The sequence below is a fragment of the Chenopodium quinoa genome, unplaced genomic scaffold (genome assembly GCF_001683475.1).
Source record: "Chenopodium quinoa cultivar QQ74 unplaced genomic scaffold, ASM168347v1, whole genome shotgun sequence".
In the NCBI taxonomy this organism is placed as follows: Eukaryota; Viridiplantae; Streptophyta; class Magnoliopsida; order Caryophyllales; family Amaranthaceae; genus Chenopodium; species Chenopodium quinoa.
In genome coordinates this window covers 574,607-591,418 of record NW_018742359.1, presented here as the reverse complement: position 1 = coordinate 591,418, position 16,812 = coordinate 574,607, and positions in this window count along the sequence as shown.

The window sequence follows — 16,812 nt, the reverse complement described above, 5'->3', positions numbered from 1 at the left end:
TCAGGTCAGAAGAGCTCCCGGTATCAATTAAGATCCGGCCAACTGGTGGGGCCGCCTGACTATACCCCGATCCTTCTCAGAGATGAAGACCTCAGGGAAGGTGTCTTTCGACGCTTGACCCTCACCCTCTGGGTTGGAAAGCTTCCGGATGTTATCCTTAGTACCCCGGATGGTAGGACCCCAGCCTGCGAAGCTGCCTGCTATGGTGAAGATGTGCTCTTCATCAGTTTCTGAGCTTTCAGCCCGCTTTGTTGATGGTTGTCCATTATAGTTTTTGGGGTTACCCTTGGACTTCACCAGGTAGGACTTCAGAGCCCCCTCGTCAGCCAGACGGTCTAATAGCCGCCTGAGGCTATAGCAGCCATTAGTGTCATGGCCAACATCCTCATGGAACTGACAGTACTTGCTCTTGTCCCTGTTCTTGACAGAGCTTTTCATTGCAGCCAGTTTTTCAAGGGTAAACCGGTCCTTTATCTCCATGAGGATGGAGGAGCAGTCTTTATTGAACTCGTACTTGGGGACGTGCGGTTCCAACTTTCTCTGTTTCTTCTGGGACGGCTGACCAGTGCGGTCTACTGCCCAAATTTCTTTTCTTTTCTTTTCTTTCTTTATGGTCGGCTGGGTTGGCCGGCTGTCTCTCTTGTCGGACCTCTTGGGCTCCGACGAGTGCTTGACGGCACAGAGTTCCGTCGCCTGTATATAGGCTTCAGCCTCCATCAACGCCTCTTGGAGGGTAGCAACCCTCTTGCGGACCAGGTCAAACTTGAAGGTTGACCCATCCTTCAGAACCTTGAAGAAGTCTGTGTATGCAACTTCGTCAGACAGCCCTTGAATCTGAATTCTCATTAGATTGAACCGCCTGACATAGGACCGAAGTCCCTCCTTGTCACCCTGTGAATAGCCCCTAGGTCGAGACTTGTCTTTTTGGCAGGGATGTTCATGGATAAGTTGGACGCGAATAGGTATGCAAGCGTCTTGAAGTTATTGATGCATCCGGCTGGTAGGTTGCCAAACCATTGTTGGGCTATGCCCTTCAATGTAGTCGGGAAGCATCGGCACAAGGCGGCATCATCGAACCCCTATAAGTACATGAGGTTGGTGTATTCCATTAGGTGGTCTTCCGGGTTGGTGGTACCGTCGTAGGTACCGACCACATTTTAAACCTTGGCCGGCTATGCCGCCTCGATTATTTCCCGGGAGAAAGTCGAAGGCTGTTCCCAAAGGTTTAGCAGTCGGAGTTGCCAGTCCATAGGCTCGACTTCATATGCCGCCTGACCCCCAAAGGGGGCCGACTGCATGAATGGAGATCCATACGGCGCATATGACTGTTGGGGCACATACGGAGCCTGCTGAATAACATGAGGGCCGGTTCGTGCAGACAGGCTGCTTGAGTGACTCTCCTGATGCGTATCCGAATGTTCATTGAAGTATTTCGGAAACTGTCTGGGTAGGTCGACGTTGAGGTCGACTGAGACATGTGCTGACTTCTCTTCTCCTAGATGAACATCCGAGCGTTAGATAAATGCTTCTTTGACCCATCCGGCTGTGTATGCCGGATGACCTTCCTTTGCCCTGATTCAGGGAAATGAAGTTTTTAGAGGTCGATCAGGGGCCCATCTGTCCCCTTGGGTTTGGGGTGAGGAGTAGGCACCCGGTCTTTGATTTGCTTCTTCCCGGAGGAAGAAGGTTTCTTTGCTGACAGACCCTTGTTTGAGCCAGTTGACTTCTTGATTATGTCTTTAATTTCCGCCTTAAAACTAGTCATGAGATTCTTGAGTTCCTCTCAGGTGATGGGGGCTGTGCCCTCTGCCGCCTGGGGTTGCCCAGGATTCTTGCCGCCTGGGTTGCTTGGTCCAGCTTTGTCCTGGCCCCGTTCCTTCTTTTCTTTGGAACGGGTGCGCCTGGAACGAAATGACCAGTCTGGGGCCATGTAAGTGTCGACTTCATAGTCGTCACCACTGTCATGGTCCGTATGGACCTCAGGGTCAGCCGTAGGCCGGCTGCCCTCTGCACACGGTACAGTGTCGGATGCCATCTAAGTAGTACTTTCCCCACAGACGGTGCCAAATGTTTCGGGGGTTTTCGGAGTCCCTCGGGAGAGTTACAATACGGAGTATGTGCACCTGACTCTTGTACCTGCAAAACCATGAAACTTCGGTTGGGTGGAGTTCCGCCTCCGACGATCAAGTTCGTATGATTCCGGATGGGTAAACGGGAGGAAAGTAAATGGGTTTTTCTCACTATGCCACGTGTCAGCATCCGATTGGATACCGTTGGGCCTCTGGTGGGATGCCACGTGTCATCATTCTACTGGGTCACGTGGCATAGGGTATTTTTACCCTAAACAATTGTTGTAAAACAGGTACATTGTAGTTTGTGGAGGTTGTGGTTGGAATTAGCCGGAGTTGGATTGTGTTGAAAAAAAAAAAGAGTAGTCATGAGTTCTTTGAGGATTGGGAAAAAGAGGAAAACCACAAATGGGACAATCGTCCCAAAACCCTGATTCCAACACTCCAAACACTCTTCCTACCCTAAAATTCATCAACAAAAGCCATAACTCTGTTACAATGATATGACAAAGCGGAAATTCAGACCTTCGAGGCACTACCATAGAGGGGATATGGAGAAATTGGGCATAAATGATGACCTATGGTTTCTTTTTGAGAATTTGAGGATGGGATCTTTTGTTAACTCCTCCTTCATGACTTATTTAGAGCCCTATTTAGAGTTCTTCTCCTCCTTTTCTGTAGATACCTTTGATCTGGATAACGATGTTTATAAGATTAAATTCCAACTTTTTAACACTGCACATGAGATGACTTTAGAGCAATTCAACCAAGTCCTAGATTTCCACCCTGACGCAGACATTTACCGCCCTCTTTATGAAAACTTTAGAGATTACAATGAGGCTAGTTGGTGGCGTCACGTTTCTAGTAGGAGTGAATTCACTACGAGGAAATCCATTGCCAGTGAGATGTACCACTCGGCCCTTAGGATCTTGCACCGGTTATTAGGATACTCAGTTATTAGCAAGCAAGATCTAGGGAAGTTATCTAAAGAGAAGGTGTGTATTTTGTGGATCGCTTCTAGGAGATAGCAACCCCGTAGGCTTAACTTGGGCTTTCTTTTCATGACCACTTGTGTAGCCATCGCTAAGGGTAAGAGGTCGGGAGACATACATTGCGGGGCAATGGTCACTAGGTTGGCCATTAAGTTGGGGCACGCTGATATGCTACTTCTTTGCACACCTGTAGGGAGTAGCGGTGACATTTACCTTGACCTAGAACAACTTCGTAGGTCCGACTTTATCCTGCCGAGCACTTACCCTACCTATTACAGTTGGCTTAAGAGGGGAACACCGCTGCTTTCTTCCCAAATCCCACCTTACCTCCATCACCAGTGACACTGATTATGTGTGGAGAGTCCTGAGAGACAATGGGCGTGTTCCCAATATAGAGGGAGAGGATGAGGTACAGGAGGAGTTGGAGGAGAGGCTTAGTAGTGGGCAGCAGCAGCAGCACGCGGGAGCACAACAACCTACCGGTACATTAATAATTCATCTATCTGATATAGCTAGGCAGTTGCAAGTGATTTATGAGTCACTACAGGGCCACCATCTGCAGCAGCAGGCCCTTTATGACTCAGTTGTGGATACAGGAGAGATTGCTCCCCCTGTGAACTACCCTAATTGGCCGCCTCAGCACGGCCCTGTTCCTTCTTGGGGGGGGGGAATCTCCCCACTTACCCTTACTGGCAAGGTCCTTCCGAGCCTGGTAGGGAGCTCCGCATCTTCCTAGAGGACGGACAGTACAATTATCGTGTGCCTGGCGGGTGTGACTTTAGAGGAGACCCTGCTTACCCCTACGTGCATCCTGATCACCCCGCTCCTCTGTATTCTCAGTCTGAGGACACTCCCTCTAATCCTTTGCCTAGTTGGCAAGAGGATCTTTACAGGGGTCACTATGATTGGCCGCCAGGCTTTGACAGTGGTTGGGGCCTTTTCATCCCCCCTAGTGGCTTCACTAATGACGTGCTGCCACATCAGGTTGGCTCACCTAGTGAGCCGGGCCCTCGTGGCCAGTAGGCTACGTCCCTTGAGTATATCTCTCTCCCCTGCTCTTGCATGCTTATTTTGATGAGTAGGAGATGTACTCTTGGTAGGGAGTGACTAGGCAGGGATTCTCACTTGCTTGCCTGCTGATCTTTCATTGTTTTACCTGCACCTTTATGCTGCTTATTCTGCTGAGTTGCCTATGACTGCTTTCTTTGGTTGATTTTTCCCCTGTTTACTGATATTGTTGATGAGTTTTTGATGTGATTTTGATGATGCTGCTGCTTTGGGGACGCTTCTCTCGGTTTGCTGGATACCGGTGAGTCCGCCCTCGTTTTTCTTGCTGATGATGATGATGAATACTGGTTTTCACCGGGGTGACGATTGACCAGTACATGCATGTGTATATATATTGTTCAATGATTTTTTTTTATGATGATGATTTTTGAGGAGATTAAGAAATTTTGTCAGTGGTAGATTAGTTTGGAGTGAAGCAAAAATTACAAGCCATAAAAACTACAAAAAAAAAAAAAAAAAAAAAACGAGTGAGGGTTGCATTTTATCTTGTTCTCATTTGTGCTAACCCTTTGTGTATATAGGTTGTCTTTTTCTTTCTTTTTCTTTCTTTCTATAGATACTCACCTCTTTTGGGAAGCGTGCTATCACTTGGATATGCTTGCGAGGCGTCTTTTTGGTGAGATCTTTCCCTTTTTTTTTTTTTTTTTTCCTTTTTTCTATTTCTTTTGGTGTACTTCAGGATAGTTGTAGTTTAATGGAAGTTGAATGGTTCGAGGATGTTTGCTATTAACACCTAGTGTGTTTGGGGCCGTTGATGTTGATATCTAACGGCCACTTGTTTGTCGATTGGGATATATTTGATTATGCTTGCTTACTCTTCTATTTCCGCTTTCTCTTTTATTCCACTTCCTTTCCTTGTTCCAAAAAAAAAATTAATAAAAAAAAAGCTATGCTTAATGGATTTGCATTCTTGAATGTCTTTCTTCCTAAGGATTAACAGTTTCCGCGTTCTTGGATTGCCATTGGTTGACTCTAGGATATGTCTATGCTAAGGTAGTTGTGCTAGAACTCGTAAAGCCCATCGAACCTACATTCACTTGTTTGTGGTAAGAAGGTGTTGCTCTCACTAGGGGATTTGAAGCCCTCAAGGTAGTTTTTGTACCCCGATGTGAGCTCTATTGTTCAAGCCTCCAACACTTCTTGTATGAGCGGCATAGGATCCTTACCAAGGAATGCTTAGATCGAGAACTTGATGTCTAACTACCCGAGATCGCAACCGAACTAAATCTAGGGAGGACAAAGGCATTTTCTTTGGTGACTATTTTGCTTTTCTAGGTTTAGCTTTTCTTTTGTTGCTTCTTTGTAATTTCATTTGCATCTCCCCCTTGCTAGCCATGTTGAGCCTACACCTCCTTGTTTGTATCATATTACAAACCCTATGGCCTTCTATTTCATTTTTCACCCGTAGATTTCATGCATATGGAGAGAGCATGACTTGGTAAGATGTCGGGTTCCCCTTGATTTTATTGTCTTATCTTAGTTCCGGATCCTTCGTGGAGTCATGAGATGCTACCTAGTAGGGTGGATTTGAATCTAGATGAGGGAACGCGGTAAGAATGTTTGGAATGCGAGGGGAGTGGAGCATGATAGAGTTATCTATGCTTAGCATAGCTTATCTTTCAATCAACCATTGGCATCTAAAAGTGTGTTTACTCTCATTGCTTAGAAAGATTGTCATCCATCCATGCTTGTATTTTTAATATGCACTTCATTTCCATGTTTTCTTTCGTGTTTGTAGTTGATTTTCTTCTTTATTTGCTCCTTTGTTTGGGTTTGTTTTGAGCATGTTGCCAAGAGTTGTGGGTTAAACTCTTTGGAAACCCCCACGAGAGCATACTCGTCCTCATTGGCGACTTTGAGGTTTAAATGGCTTGTTGTTTACGCTAAAAACAACCGTGATTCCTACGAAAGTGAGTTAGTGTATACCCTTTTCCCCTTATTTTCAATTTTCTCATGTTGAATAATTGTGTCTTATTCTTCTTTGTCTTTAGCTTTTCTCGAGGACGAGCAAGGGTTTAGCTTGGGGGAATTTGATGAGTGACATTTATGTCACTCCTAGGGTAGTCTTTTCTAGTAGTTTTAGTAATAATTTGGTTCATTCAAGTGTGCTTTTGTTATGTTTTGCCTAATTTGAGTAGTCTACCTATGTGTTGCGTAATGTGTTTCTATATGGTTTAGGTAGTCTTTACTCCCCTTCCCCTTCATTGTATTACGCTTTGCCTTCCTATTTTGTAATTATAGATTATTGCCGGTGATTCGGATTGGGAAGGAACTAGAGCAAGGATTGAAGACATTGCACCAGCGTTTTGGCGCGGGCGCGCGATCTTAGGCGCCGGCGCGTGCTGAGCTGGCCCAATCCCGTTACACCCATATTTGGAGCGGGCGCGCTACTTTTAGGCGCGGCCGTGCCTTTCTGCGACAATTCGAAACCCGAAATCAGATTAAAACATCAAAGAGGAGAGAGAAAGGCATCAATTTTATTTTAAAAATTCAGCATACTTTAGAAGAGAAAAGAAGGCTTGTAATAGAAGTTTTTAGGGTAAAAACTCTTATATCTAGTGTTTAGCCAATGGGTATTGAAAATCCTCAATTGATCTTAGTGTAATTTTCTATTTCCCAAAAACCTTAGTTATTTTTGGGTATTTTTGAAGAAGCTTTTTGGAACTTGAATGGCTTTTGTCCTCCCACATAGTATTTCAATGAATTTATTGGTTTTCTTCTACTTATTCTCTTGTTTTTATGCTTAAAGTTCCTATCTTTGTTGGTTTAATTGATGAAGTTATCATCTTTCTCATTAATTCCTTAATTACTATGTTGATTAGTATAATTGTAGTTAGGGTTATGGATTGTTAGTAGTTCACTTGTTGCTAGGGGTTTGGTGAGGGCATGCTTTGAGTTTGATGTATGTTAGGCTAGGTTAATTTGGAATATTTGTGATTAAATCTTCCATGTGCTTATACTTATTGGTGATTAGAGAGTATTCTTGATGTTGCCTTGTATGAGTTGTTTTGGTTACATGTAAACCTATTTTCCGATGCCTAACTTCGTTGAATTCATAGCATGTTTGATCCTTCCCCCTAGTGCTTGTTTAATTGTTATTCTACCCCCTTTAGTCATTACTTTACCCACCACATTTCTTGACCGAACTAGATTGACATTAGGAGATAAATAGCGGTGCTTAATCGTTCCCTGTGTTCGACCCTTGACTTGCCTCTATACTCGTTTAGTTGCATGTTTAGGACTACAAATATCATTTGATAGAGGTATCTTAGTAACGACCTAAAATACCGCTTGTCATTAATGCGTGGATAAAATGTTCAATAAGATTAAAAATTTGCATGAACGCTTTTAATTTAAAACTTATTGGTTTATGAATGGTTTTTCATTTCAAATTCTTTCAATTGTAGAAACATGTCTGCAAGTAACTCAAAAAAAAGTTTTCATTATGTTCAATTCTCGACAAGGAGAAGTTGAGTGGGCCAAATTTTCTTGATTGGCAAAGGAATTAGGGTATTGTTCTCATGCAAGAGAAAAAGGAATACGTCCTTAATGAGGAAATGCCCGCCACTCCCAATGAGGAGGTCACCCTGGCTGCCCTTAACTGATGGCAAAGTGCCAATCGGGATGTCAAGTGCATCATGTTGGCCACTATGTCTCCGGACCTTCAAAAGACTTTCTTTGAAAAGGAGACGATTTTTGAGATCATTTCTGAACTTCAGAATATGTTTTATGAGCAGGCCCGAACTGAAAGGTTCGAAACCCACAGGCAGATCCTTGAGAGAAAGCCCAAGAAAGGAGAGCCAGTCAGCCCGCATGTTCTTAAAATGATTGGATTGTTTGAGAACATGGAAAGGCTCGATGTTAGATATTCGACCGAGATGACAATTGACATCATTCTCCACTCGCTGCACAACATGGAGAAAACTCTCACCGAGCTTTATGATATGTTGAAGCAGGCCGAGCAAACCCTCAAAGATGAGGGAAAGCATGACATGCTCATGGTGAGAAAGGGCAAGCCATTTAAGCGCTTGGGCAAGAAGAGAAGCTTTAAAGGGAAAAAGAAAAAGAACTTTCCTGCCTAAGTCAAGTGCTGCTAAAAGTGGCAAGGACAAGGAGGTAGCCTCTTCTAAATCCGATTTCGAATGTTTCTGTTGCAAGAAGAAGGGACATTGGAAGCGGGATTGCCTCAAATTTAAGGAAGATAAGAAGAACGGCACCGTTGCTTCTTCATTAGGTATTTTTTTATAAACTTAAACTTCGCTAGCAAAACATCATGGGTATTAGATACCGGATGTGGCTCACACCTTTGTTCCCATGCTCAGAGACTAAGGATAAATAGGAGGCTAGAGAAGGGAGAGGTCGAGCTTCGGGTCGGCAATAGAGTAAGGACATCTACCGTATCCGTTAGAACTCTCATTTTGTCTTTGCCCTCTAGGCTTGTCTTAGAACTTGACAATTGCTATCATGTTTCTAGAGTTACTAAAAACATTATTTCAATTTTGGCGTTGGACGCCAAAGGTTTTGAATTTCGAATTAAGAACAATAGTTCATTTTATTTCGATAATGTTTTATATGGTAAGACATATTCAGAAAATGGTCTTTATGTGCTTTCTTTAAACAAACAAGTTAAAAACATTAATGATACTGCTAAAAGGGCTAAAACCATCGAGTCGTGTCAAACCTACTTGTGGCATTGTCGTCTTGGCCACATTAACATCAAACGCATCAAGAAACCTCTTCAAGAAGGTGTTCTAGACTCATTCGACTTGGAGTCGTTTGAAAATTACGAAGGATGTCTATTAGGCAAGATGATAAAGCAGCCATTCTCTAAGTTAGGAGAAAGGACAAGTGACTTATTGGGTTTAATACATACGGATGTATCTGGACCAATGAGTACACCCGCAAGGCAAGGTTATCGATATTTCATTACCTTCACCGACGACTATAGTAGATATGGTTATGTCTACCTTATGTCGAACATATCTGAATCTTGTGAGAAATTCGAAGAATTTCAGAGTGAAGTTGAAAAACAACTTGGCAAGAAAATAAAAGCACTTCGATCGGATCGAGAGGTTGTCTTTTCTTAAGATTAGGGGTTGCGAAGCATATGTCAACGGAGGAATCGAACCTTGTTAGACATGGTTCGATCAATGATGGGTCTTAGTAAACTTCTTATCTCTTTCTGGGGACACGCACTTCTAACTGCGGCACTAACACTGAACCACGCTCCGTCAAAAGCTGTCGAAAAGACTCCATATGAATTATGGACGGAGAAACCTCCGAGGTTGTCTTTTCTTAAGATTACGGGTTGCGAAGCATATGTCAAGAGATTAATTTCTGACAAACTTCACCCAAAATCAGACAAGTGTTTCTTTGTGGGCTACCCAAAAGAAACCAAGGGATATTATTTCTGCAATAAATCGAAGAACAAAGTGTTTGTTGCTCGTGATAGTGTCTTTTTGGAGAAGGAACACCTTTCCAAAATGACAAGTGGGAGGAAAATCGAACTCGACGAAGTTCGAGAGGTAGAGCAACAAAGTCAAAATGATAAAACTGACAATCAAAGTGCATTAGAAGCAGCTGTTGACATTGGTCAGAGTCAAACCGACAATGCAAATGCTCAACCTATTACCCTGTGTAGGTCGCAACGGCCAAGATCTCAACCAGACAGATACCTTGGTATTATCTTAACCGAAGATCAAGACATCCTAGTTATGGATGGAGATGAGCCAGTGACATAAAAACAAGTTATGACGAGCCCCGACTCTGCTAAATGGCAAGAGGCCATGAAATCGGAGATGAACTCCATGTCTGAAAATCAAGTCTGGGACTTGATTAATTTGCCTGAAGGTTACACACCTATCGGTTGCAAATGGATTTTCAAATTGAAAATAGACAAAGATGGAAATGTATCTATATACAAAGCTAGTCTGGTGGCAAAAGGTTACAGGCAAATTCACGGAGTTGATTATGATGAAACCTTTTCGCCAGTTGCAATGCTTAAGTCCGTCCGGATCATCCTAGCGATTGGGCAAGCAGAAGCTGATATCTGCGATTCGATGAAGCCATTAGCAAGTTTGGTTTTATGAAGAATCCAGATGAATCTTGTGTCTACAGGAAGGTCATTGAGAGTGACATCGCATTCCTTGTCTTATATGTCGATGACATATTACTCATTGGAAACAACACTAAACTGTTAGAGTCCGTAAAGGGCTGGCTGGGAAAGTGTTTTTTAATGAAGGACTTGGGAGAGGCACATCACATATTGGGGATCAAGATCTATAGGGATAAATCTAAGAGGATGATTGGATTGAGCCAAAGTACTGTAGGGTTTCGTAGTGACCTGACACTACGCGGAAGGAAACCCACCAAGACCCGCCCCTGAATTAAAGCAATTAACAAGCATAATAAATTTAATCAAACAAGATTAAGAACAAGAATTATACCTTTGACGCGTGCTTCGCTCCCAAGGAGCTCTTACTTCAAAATCACGAAAAGACGAGATCTCCGACGGATCGTACCCTCGATCCGACCCGAGCGTCCTAAGTCTTGAAGGTTAGTCAAGACCCGGATAAAATAACTATGATTTTTACGAATCAAAGGTTTACTCTTTCCTAGAGTTGCCTTTTTAATTCCACTCAAGGTTGTGATCTCAAAATCCCAACTAAGTTGGTATTTATAGAGAATGGGGACTTGAAACCCCTTTTCATGATCAATGTGGGATCATGTGCAATTGCAATAATTTATTTAATTCCAAAATAAATAATTAGGCAAAAGCAATCACAAGCCAAGAAGTTGCAAAAGGAGAGAATGGGTTAGGTGAGGACCATATCCCATAGGGGGGACCATTGCCTTGCTCCCCAAGGGAAGCTTGGTGGCTTTGGTCCCCACCTCTCCTTAAATCGCCACTCACAAGGGGGTGCTGGGCTGCTTCCAGCTAGCACGCCAGCTAGCATGTGCCAGGCAGCCCAGCCAGCTAGCATGTGCCTGCCCAGCAGCCTCGCATGCTTGGTGCTAGGCTGTGCTAGGCGCTGGTGCTGGCCAGTGCTAGCTGTTGGGCGCTGGTGGCTGCCTAGCACTCCCCAACGCACGCACATGGCTCGCACTCCCATCATGCGTGATGCTAGCGAGCCACGCATGCTGGCCCCCTTTGCCTCGCACACCACGCACACACCTTCGCAGCACCTCTCGCACTAGCCACGCACACACCTTCGCATCACCTCTCGCACTAGCCACGCACCATGCGGAGCGTGCATTGTCCTCGCACCACACGCACGCCCACGCGTCACACAGCAGTCTTGGTGCTTGGTGATGCTGGGCTGTTGTGCGTGGTCTAGCACTATGCTGGCGCCCAGGCCCTCGCATATGGTGCGATGCTTGGTGCTGCCATGCGAAGGCTAGCACATAAGCCAGCACACACATGGTGCGCCAATGCTAGGCAGCACCCATGCTAGCACTTGGTGCCTGCGATGGTGCTGCCATGCCAGGCACGCACGCAGGCAGCACCCAGTGCCTGCGATGGGTTGCTAGGTGTGGCTGGTGCCTGCGATAGGTTGCCAGGTGCGCCTATTGCTTGCGATAAGCTGTCAGGCCGCGCCTAGGCTGTGATTGCGTCTAGCACACACATGGTGCACCTAAGCTTGCGATGAGTTAGCTGAGCCTAGCTATGGCTACGCTCATGCTTGTTGCTTGTGATTTTGCGACGTTTGGTCTCGACGCCCTAGGCTCGATTTCCGACGTCTGTATTCGTAAAACGTTGTCGACTCATTAAATCCTTTCGGATTAATTTGCCGTCTCGGATCGGTGATTCGATTGGGTTCGACCCGAAGGGTTCAGTTAAGATTGAGCTGTAACATCAATTGCTCATTGATATTACTGATCGGAAGCGGCCTCCACCTAGGCATTCCGATCACTTGACCCTACTGAAGAATTAGCTCCGTAATAATTTTGAACCCTCTATCGGAAGAATACACTTGTTGGAAGGATACCATTCCTTTCAATCTCCCACTTGTCCTTCCGGACAAGTGTGCATACAGTGTATAGCTCATTTCCTATGTCACTTAATGTTTTTTCATGAACTATAAGGTAAGATTCTTTGTCATCCTTATTACGTTCAGAAGTGTTTCTCGATCTCCGAGTTTGACTGTCAATAAGCAGATGATTTCTAAAATCCATCTGAGCACGGCCATGCATTTTCACAGTCTCGCTCTTCGAGCGGCCTTGTAAACAACAAAACATTTTCCCTATTGTTAGTAGGGGGACAATCCTAGTCTTGTATTGTAAGTTCTTCTTACTAAGAGGACATAGTCTCCTGAGTGTTCCCGTTACGATCCCCAGTTACGGTAGACGTTTGGAAACATCAAAGAGCCTAGTACTCAAACAAGAAAACTTCACATTACTCATGGTCGGAGGAAACAAGTTCCGATAGTCATAATGAGAAATGTACTTATGACAAAATTAAAATTTTCTTAAAGTACTCTCATAGGTCTTATCCAGTACACTTCCAAACTGTACTTGTGCAAATGATTTATGACCGTCACGTCCTCGCAGCACAAGAAACGGTGCTGTAAATTATACTACACACTAATCTATGGCGGTCATCAATCGTCCATTTGTTAGATGACCTCGATTAGGGACAATTTTTGATTTAATATTCAATGTTCACTTAACAGGTGTTTCTTTATCCAAGACATGGTCTTGATACCCTGTTTTGAATATTTCCGTAAATCGAATGGACTCATTATTTAATTCTAAACCACAATTAAATAGTAATGGAGCGAATGATAATTTTGCACAAAAATTAATTACTCCATTAATGAATGGTTTTAATACAGTGTCTTACATTAAATATCCTATTTAATTAAAACACATGTACAGGGAATTTCAAAGCCAGTCTCCAACATGCTTGATTCCCATCGCCTCAATGTGCTTGTTGTGTTTCACTTGAGGCAAAGGTTTAGTCAAAGGATCGGCTACATTATCATCCGTGCCAATCTTACAAATTCTGATGTCACCTTCGGATTTCCATTCCCTTATCATGTGAAATTGCCTTTGTACGTGTTTGACCTTCTGGTGCTCTCTTGGCTCCCTTTCCTGAGCGATAGCTCCATTGTTATCACAATAGAGAAATATCGGCCCCTTGATTGAGGGTACAACACCAAGTTCGCTAATGAACTTACAAATCCAAACAGCTTCCTTGGCAGCTTCTAAAGCGGCCAAGTACTCGGCTTCAGTTGTAGAGTCTGCATTTGTGCTCTACTTGGCACTCTTCCAGCTAAATGCTCCTCCATTCAGATAGAATATGTACCCTGACTGTGACTTAAAGTCATCTTTGTCAGTCTGGAAGCTAGCGTCGGTGTAACCTTCAACAACTAGTTCTTTGTGGCCTCCATACACTAGGAATTTATCCTTGTTCCTTTTCAGGTACATAAGGATGTTCTTGGCCGCAGTCCAATGCGCCTCTCCTGGGTTCAATTGGTATCGACTCGTTGCACTCAGGGCATATGATACATTTGGCCTTGTACATATCATGGCATACATGATCGATCCGATTAGCGAAGCATATGGGATCTGATTCATTCTTTCTCGCTCAACAGGTGTCTGTGGACACTGTTTCTTGCTGAGAGTCATGCCATGGGACATGGGTAAATGCCCTCTTTTGGCATTTTCCATGTTGAATCAAGCCTGTACCTTATCAATGTAAGTACTCTGGCTTAATCCAATCATCCTCTTAGATCTATCCCTGTAGATCTTGATGCCCAATATGTACTGTGCCTCTCCTAAGTCCTTCATTGAAAAACACTTTCCCAACCAGATCCCTTTAGATCTTGATGCCCAATATGGACTGATGCCTGGCATTTCATGGACTTCGAATGCAAAAATGTCTATGTATTCTTTCAAAAGTTGGAGGAAATCTTCACCCAGAACTCTCAGAGCAGTCGTCCCAACCTTGACTGTTCGGTCAGGGCACGAGTCGTCCAGGATCAGGTCCGTATGCTCACCAGCCCGCTGAGGGCGGAATTCGTCTGACCGATCCCCTGCCAATGATTGCTATCTTTTCTCTTTTCTTGCGGCCCCCAACTGGGCAGCCTTTCTTTTCTTGCCGCCTGCTACCTGAGCAGGCGCATTCTCCTTAACAACGTCAAGATTTGCTTTTTCACCACTTGACCCAGCGGCCATGATAGTGGGTTTGATATCCGATAGGTAGCACTCTCGAGCCATCTTCTGATCTCCCCTTAGGGAGCCGATTGTTCCATCATCCCTCTCAAATTTGAGCAACATAAGAGACGGGATTATGACAGCTTTTGAATTATTCAGGGTTGGTCGTCCCCGAATCATGTTGTAGGCCGAGAGTTCCTCCACTACCAGGATTTGGACCACCATGTGGTGACCTTCCCTCTTTTCACCCCGGCGAATGGGTAAATCCACTCGTCCTACAGGGTGGCCGACTCCTCCTCCAAACCCTACTAGAGGGTGGGATACCGGGTGTATGCAATCAGTCTGATATTTGAGCTTTGACAGACATTTGCTACTGATAAGGTCAGAAGAACTACCGGTATCTATGAGGTTGCGGCCAACTCTTTGGTTGGCCACTTTGCATTCAATAACAATGGGGTCGTCATGCGGCCCCCTCACCCCTCCTAAATCTTCTTCTGTGATGACAATTTCAGGAAATGAATTTCTAGAGGACCGTTCTTGGTGAACAGAATTGATGTCTAGCCGCCTGATATTGTTTTTATTGCCCCTGATAGTGGGGCCGCCTCTTGAGAAACCGCCTGCAATTGTGTTTGGAGGACCGTTCTTGGTGAACATTCGTTGGTTTCATGACCAACATCTTCATGATAATGGAAAAACTTATCTTGGTTCCGGTTGCTCGCAGAACCCTTCATGGGGGCCGGCTTCTTAATTGAGATCCGTCCCTTGACTTCTTTTAGGATAGCCTGGCTATCCTTGTTGAACGCATACTTAGGGGAGTATGGTTTGAACTCTTTTTTCTTCTTCTAGGCCGGCTGTTTAGAGGAATCAGCTGCCCAGACCTCTTTTCTCTTCTTATCATCCTTGTTGGCCGACGACTTTGGCCGGCCTTCCTTCTTGTCAGACCTCCTTCCGTCCGACTGCTTTCTAGTATTACAGAGATCAGTCGCCTGTACATAGGCTTCTTGAAGAGTCGCCACCCTCTTTCGAACCAAGTCAAATTTGAAGGTCGACCCGTCCTTAAGACCTCTCAAAAAGTTAGTATAGGCCACCTCATCCGGTAGCCCTTGAATCTGTATCCTCATCAGGTTGAACCGCCTGATATAAGAACGAAGTCCCTCCTTCTCGAATCGTCCCTAAATCAAGGGTTGTCTTCTTTGCAGGTATGTTCATGGCAAAATTGGAGGTGAATAAGTAAGCAAGCGTCCTGAAGTTGTTCACACAACCAGTCGGCAGGTTGCCGAACCATTGTTGTGCGATTCCTTTAAGAGTCGCTGGGATACACTTGCACCAAGTGGGATCATCCAACCCTTGGAGGTACATTAGGTTGGTGAACGCCATCAAATGGTCTTCAGGGTTAGTAGTGCCGTCATAGGCGCCTACTAACACATTTTTAACTTTGGCCGGCTGAGCGGCTTCAATAATTTCCTTGGAGAAAGCCGACGGCTGTTCTCCAAGTCTAAGCAACCGTAGCTGCCAGTCCATAGGTTGGACATTTTTTGCCGCCTGTCCTCCAAACAGAGGTGGCTGCAGAAAATATTGTTGCGGTACATATGGTAAGTTTGGTACCGCCTGATCGTTATGAAATCCAGATTGACGGGAGGTACCATATGTCTGACTCTCATGATTTGACTAGGTATACCTCATAGAGGTATTGCGCAGACTATCTTGAAAATCTGAAGTGGAGGCCGACTCTGACAGTCGGTCATTCTTCTTCTGCTCTTGCAATAATCGAGCGTCTGTGTATGTTTTCTTTTACCCGTCCGCCTATATATGACGAACGGGCTTCCTTTTCCCAGGTGTGGGAAAACGGTACTTTGTGAAATCAAGCACAAGCGGCTCCCACTTCCTAGAGTTAGGATGAGAGGTCGCCTCTCGTCCTTGAACAGGCTTCCTCTTTCCTAAAGAGGAAGGTTTCTTAGCCGACTGCTCCTTGGTCAGAGCAGGCGTCTTTTTGTTGATCAGTTCCTGGATCTCCCCCTTGAAGCCCCTCATGAAGGTCATGAGTTCATTTCTTGTAATGGGAGAAGATCCTTCAGCCGCCTGCTGTTGATCAGGCGGTGCGCCGACTGGATCACTGAGTCCAGTTTGATGATCTTCCCGTTCTCTCCTTTCGGTGTGACGGGTACGTCGGGCCCTTAGGGTCCCGTCTGAGGCTGTGTGTGCTTCAACTTCAACCTCATCTTTGGTATCATGATCCGACTGAACTGGAGGGTCGTCAAGGGGACGCCTCTCTTCTGGAGTCGGTACAGACGTAGATGCCATCTCAAAAGTACTCTCCCCACAGACGGCGCCAAAAAATATTCGGGGTTTTTTTTATGTCCTGAGGGAGAGTTACAATTCTAAGACTGGAACCGGACGCCTGGACCTGCAAAACAAACGGATACTCCGAGTGATTGGAGATCCGCCTCCAACGGTCAAGTTAGTACTTGTTTAAGGAGTAATTAATGCGGAATAGTGTAATTGGGTCTCTCTAGGTGAGAGTGTTT